Source organism: Notothenia coriiceps, unplaced genomic scaffold (assembly GCF_000735185.1).
Source record: "Notothenia coriiceps isolate Sejong01 unplaced genomic scaffold, NC01 NC01_scaffold00037246, whole genome shotgun sequence".
Lineage (NCBI taxonomy): Eukaryota > Metazoa > Chordata > Actinopteri > Perciformes > Nototheniidae > Notothenia > Notothenia coriiceps.
Window position 1 is genome coordinate 11,143,337 of NW_011369947.1, and position 6,555 is coordinate 11,149,891.

Genomic DNA, 6,555 nt, shown 5'->3' on the forward strand with positions numbered 1-6,555 from the left:
ATTAATGATGTATGTTGCATCATGGCTTACCTGGCTCTGCTGTAGATGTGTTTCCGGGCTTGAACCTGTCTTCACTCGGAGTTACACAACCGAAGTAGTACAACGCAAATGCACGTCGACGTCATATTTACACTAGACGGATCCTTTCTAGCCCATGGCCGAGCAAGTCGGAGCAGAGAAATGAACTAAGCATCATAACAACGCAGAGACCGTTGATGCGCGAGACCTGCGCAGGTCCGCTTGTCTCAAACAAAGCTAGGGTTGCGCTTCCAATAGCTGTATTTAGCCTTCAGGAACCTTCCTAACCAAGGAAAGCCCGGAAGTACGTCCAGTGGCAGCCATGTAAGTGCCCGTTCCAATTCTCACAAATGAAAGGAAAGGAGGCTTCAAACTTCCCTTTATAACCTCCTTTAGCTTCGCGGAACCACTGGACCTCCCCAATCGAAAGGAGAGGACGCAATAATGCTGCCCCACGCAATACCTTGGCAGCCGCCAGCATTTTGCCCGTCACAGCAACAGTCGCCCCGTCACGGGAAACAAACTATTATGAACGGAGAAGTTATATCATGAAAAGTTACGGTTGCCTTATTAGATTTTAAAACGTATGTGGTAACTTTGCGAAGTGCTTTGTTTTGGAACGTTCATCAGTAAAATAATCAAAAACGCGAGAAATATGAACGTTAGTCTTTTACTGAAACTGAATCAAATAAATTAACATTTCATGAGCTGTATGGAGTTAGTTGTTCACTTTAAAAGATGTTTGAATGATGAATACACCCGGTGATAATGTTAAAGACTAACGTTTATAATAAATACATTTGTATTGTATTTTAAGATATTTTCATACAATCATATCGTATTGGGATCAATAATTGGTATGAATGTCGACCGAAGGGAGAGGTGGACGAGCATAAATTTCCACTTTCCCTTTTTTTATTTAAATTACAACTTTGGTCATGAAGAAGATGTTTCCTCTGTTGTCCACGTTCATAAAGCATAAACAAACAGCATCAGAGCACGTTGCAGAGTCCCTCTAGATGAGTTTACAGTAGTCCCCTCGTTCTTATTATAATCATGTGTAGTCCGTCTGTAAGACACACTGTGTTTCCAAAAATTTTCACCACAGAGGAGACGCACACAATGACGTCCGCTGGCGCATCATAAACCACGTCAGATAGTGAAAATTGCTTCGGTCATTCTCTAAAGTGAGGCACTGCAGTCTCTTCTCCTAAGTCCTTTTGAATTCTCCTATCCACTATCCCTTAACCCCGTGACGTTTCACTCAGAGGTGCAAGGAATAGGGATAGGGTAGATTTAAGGAGCTGATTACGGAACGCACCCAGTGGGTTTTGTGGTGTCTGTGGGCCTTTGTCACTTCTCCCTTCTATTTTTCAATTTACTCGCTCCCTCGGTCTCACCGGAAGTTGTTTGTCTGCGCCATCCTTGAGTAGCGTCCCAATGGCCTTATTTTGCGGAGGAGCGATAAGGGAGGAACAGACCATCCTCCGATGAAATCCTCAGACACCTCGCCCCGCCCCTTACTGTGTATCGCTCACCTGATTGGACGATGCAGTGCATGCACTGATGTGATGCTTCTTGACATGAGAGCAGTTTCCCAGCGGAGTGAGAAAAATACATGAACCTGACGGGATGTCACTCCTCAGTTTACACCCGTCCTTTTGTGTCAATTAATGCATCATTATTTAGTTAACAATATGTAATATATCTGAAACAAAGTGGTCAAAAATCATTATATTCCATTTTTTGGAAAAGCAATTTTCATGATCGCTTGTTTCGTTTTATATTTTAATTGATTATCATATTCCATTTAAGTCAGTCATTAAGTGCTATTTAAAATGTTTAAATTTGCTACATAATCGCAAACAAACAAACAAAGTGTGCAATCCAATGAATGTTAATCAACGGGTTTTGATATATAACATCCTTTTTTCTCTCTCAATTATTTTATTAGTTTTGTGCACTGCTATCAATATTATCAAACTATTGTTCGTTATACATTTTAGAATGGCGTTGATGATACAAATGTTGTGTCAGTAAATGTGGTACTAACAGGGCGGGGGTGTGTGTGGAAATACGGGGACAGAGCTGGCTGCTGTCAGACGATCCAGCTGTGCAGCGTCATCACAAACGGACGTCGCTCACGTGACGCTCCGGAGGAAAGGACGTCCCATTTGCTCTTACAAAACTAATTCCTGCTTCTCGTGGTTTCCTTGCGTCCCTCCATGCTTCCCATGGTGGGAGGGACCTAGTCACAGGGAACGACGCAAGTGAGGGACGCCAAGGATCCATTTAACCGAAGTGAGAAGGCCCTGTCTATTTCCCCATAGAGGCCAAGACCCGCCCCACTTTGTCTCTGGATTTGGCTTACCCTGAAAGTGTTACCCCGCGTAACCAATATCACTCCTCTTTTGTCACTTTCACTTTTCCATGGACCTGTGAGAGGCATCACCTGTATTCACCTGTAAGTTACATCCGCAGGGAGATTCCGGTTCAGTTAGATCACATAATGTAACGCACCCATTTAAATCACAGTAACTATAACGGCGTTACTGAATGGGAATAGGTAACTAGTAACGTTATTAGTTACCACAAAAGGTAGTTGCGTTACAGTAACGCGTTAGTCCCAACACTGCTAATAAGCAAGGATATATTCAACATTAAATACACAAAATATCTTAACTAACTAGATCAATACAAAACTATTTGCCTTTTTAAGATTACATTTTTGTTCTTTTTGCCTTTATTTGACAGAGGGACTCTGTCCTGGGACATTGTGCTACCAAGGCACTTACAGAACTGTATTCAAAACTAATAACGGTTTTGTCAACAGTTTTTGAAACACAACTTGTACTATGGGGCGATATTTTGAAATGTCTGCAGGGTTATAAAGCACAAATGAAAAGTACTGTTACCTGTGTGAGGTAGCGGATCTGGCCGCTCAGTTCGCTCTCCACCCGGTTGATGGAGCTCTGGAACTGGACCAGCTGTCTGTCCAGGTGACTGGCGTTGTGTTTGTCTTTGGAGAGTTCCAGAACTATATTACCTGCAGGGGAAGCATACAACAACACACCACATTAGTGGCCCTTTAGGGGCAGCAGAAAAAGCACTAAATAAAAAATCTGACAAATGAACCCATAAAGTTAATGTGGTAAACATGTTAGCAAACAGTTGTTCTGAAGACACATCCAGCAGACAGATCAACATGTAGGGTCATGTTTATGTCCACCTGAGGAATGTCACACTTATGTTCACTCTTCTTTTAGCTCGAGTTTGGTCTCCACCATCTACAGAGAAGAACATCTATCTTTTTAGCTGCTAAATGCTCCACTATGTTCACCAGCTATCTCTAACAACAAAAAACACCATTTAAACACCTTTTACTTTACACATTCAGTCCATTGATAATAACAAATATTGATGAGTTTAAGAAATATGTTAGTTCTCATGGTCATTTTCAGACTAATCTTTTAGGGGCCAAATTGCAGCAATTTGAGATAGGGCTCAAGATGATGATGTTGCCCCGGATGTACTTGTGTTGGGCATCTACAGGGGCCCTCTGCAGGACACACACTACTCCATGGTAATGCAGGGCCTGTCATTGTCCATATTGTACTTTGTCCATTTTGTACTTTGTTTTTTATTCATATTGTCTAAAGGTAATGAACAAGGATTCCCCAAAGGTGGAAACCATATTCAATGGGCTGACAACACATCTCGTATGCAGTGGTTTAACTTTAGAGTAAGTACATTAACTCAAGTACAAATTTGAGGGACTTGTACTTTACTTGAGTATTTCCATTTTTTGCTACTTTTTTACCATTTTTTGCTACCCACTGCAATTCAGAGGTAAATGGTAAACTCCACAACATGTATTTAATACCATTAGTTACTTTACAGATCTGGATGAATGATGTGAAATATAATCAAGTGTTGAATCAGACTTTAGTTCCACCTGGAGTAAATTCACAAGCTACCCTGCAGTATACAAAGTCATTCAAACTAGCTGCACCTTTACCAGCTTTGAGAACACTTTAATGATAAATCATTATAAAACATATCATATATATTATTCTGAAATGGACCAATCTGCACAATGACTACTTTTACTTTTGGTACTTTAACTATATTTTGATGAAATACTTTTCTACTTTTACTTGAGTAACATTTTGAATGCAGGACTTTTACTGAAACAGAGTATTCCTACACTCCGGTACTTCTACTTTTACTCAAGAACAAGATCTGAGTACTTCTACTTTCTCCCCAACTATACATGATGCATTCTTTCTGTTGAAGTTAGTGAAACGCTTCCTCACCAGCACACTGCAGGGTCGTCGCTATCTCCTTCTCCGAGAAGGAGATAGCGACGACCCTGCAGTGTGCTGGTGAGGAAGCGTTTCACTAACTTCAACAGAAAGAATGCATCATGTATAGTTGGGGAGAAAGTAGANTACGGTTTGTTATCTGGAGCAATGTCTGTTAAAATAAAATTTAAAAAAAAAAAAGAAAAAAAAAAAAAAAAAAAAAGAAATGAATGCACTAATACATGTAGTTTAATCCACGTGAGTTTACAACAACAAAAATAGCACGGCTCTCACTACCGATAATCCTAATCCCACGGGCAAACAATAATATGTACAGTGTTAATAGTTTACTGTATTATTAGTGTCTAATATTACTGCTGTAACAATCACACATTGAGTTGTTAAAATCAGAGCGTTGTTTTTTTTTAAACAGTCTGAATGAAACGGCAGCTCTCAGGTGATCAGGTGTGTGTATACCAGTGTTGGGACTAACGCGTTACAAACTAACCCATTACTGTAACGCAACTACCTTTTGCGGTAACTAATAACGTTACTAGTTACCTATTCCCATTCAGTAACGCCGTTATAGTTACTGTGATTTAAATGGGTTACACTGCGTTACATTATGTGATCCAACTGAACCGAATCTCCCTGCGGATGTAATTTACAGGCGAATACAGCGATGTCCTCTCACAGTACCATGGAAAAGTGAAAGTGACAAAAGAGGAGTGATTATTGGTTAACGCGGGGTAACATTTCAGGGTAAGCCAATCAGAGACAAAGTTGGGCGGGTCTTGCCTTATGGGGAAAATAGACAGGGCCTTTCTCACTTCGGTTAAATGGATTCCTTGCGTCCCTCACTTGCGTCGTTTCCCTGTGACTAGTCCCTCCCACCAGGGAAGCATGGAGAGACGCAAGGAAACCACGAGAAGCAGGGAAATTAGTTTTAAGAGCAATGGGACGTCCTTTCCTCCGGAGCGTCACGTGAAGCGACGTCCGTTTGTGATGACGCTGCACAGCTGATCGTCTGACAGCAGCCAGCTCTGTCCCCGTTATTTCCACACACACCCCTGCCACACATTTACCAACACAAACATTTGTATCATCTGTTGTAGACCCCAATAAATAAAATAAAATAAGAACTCATTCTCAAAAAAGATAAACGCCATTCTTAAAATGTATAAACGAACAATAGTTTGATTAATATTGATTAGAGTGCACAAAATAAATAAAATAATTGAGAGAAGAAAAAGAGATGTTATATATCAAAACCCAGTTAGATTAACATTCATTGGATTGCACACTTTGTTTGTTTGTTTGGATATGTAGCAAATTAACATTTTAAATAGCACTTAATGACTGACTTAATGGAAATGATAATAAATTAAAATATAAAACGAAAAAAGCGATCATGAAAATGTTTCCAAAAAATGAATATAATTATTTTTGACCACTTTGTTGTTCAGATATATTACATATTTGTAACTAAATGATGCATTAGTTGACACAAAAGACGGTGTAAACTGAGGAGTGACTCCCGTCAGGTTCATGTATTTTCTTCACTCCGCTGGGAAACTGCTCTCATGTCAAGAAGCATCACATCAGTGCATGCACTGCATCGTCCAATCAGTGAGCGATACACAGGTAAGGNGTAGTGAGAGCCGTGCTGCATTTTCCTCCGGTCGGATGTGATATAAAAACAAAGCGATTATTTTTGTTGTTGTAAACTCACGTGGATTAAACTACATGTATTAGTGCATTCATTTCAATTCGCGAACATATACATTAAATGATCGTGAGGATGATGATTGAAAATCGTTTGAGCCGGGCTGCATTTCCTGATGAAAAAACATAGCGATGGTTTTGTACTTACGCCAACGTGAATTAAACAACATTATTTTGTTAAATAAAAACATGGTGATGTTTTGTAAATGATTACATGTCTCTCTGTTTATTTCACATGAGTTCCAGTGTGGCAGCTTTTCACGGCTCCTCCTGGTGGATCCATGATCCATTGCAGCTGGTTTCCTTAAAATTACATCTATTTATCAAGGGGGCGTATCAAGTCCTACGGGGGGTTTTCCTTTTCAGCAGGGGCCCACCCCGTGCAGATCACGGACCTGCACGGGTAGGCGTCTGAAATGAAGTGTTACATTTGTATTGTGTGAAGAGAAATTGAAGATTTTGTTTGATTGCTGATATATTTATGATTCACGTCACATATTCAGTTTCG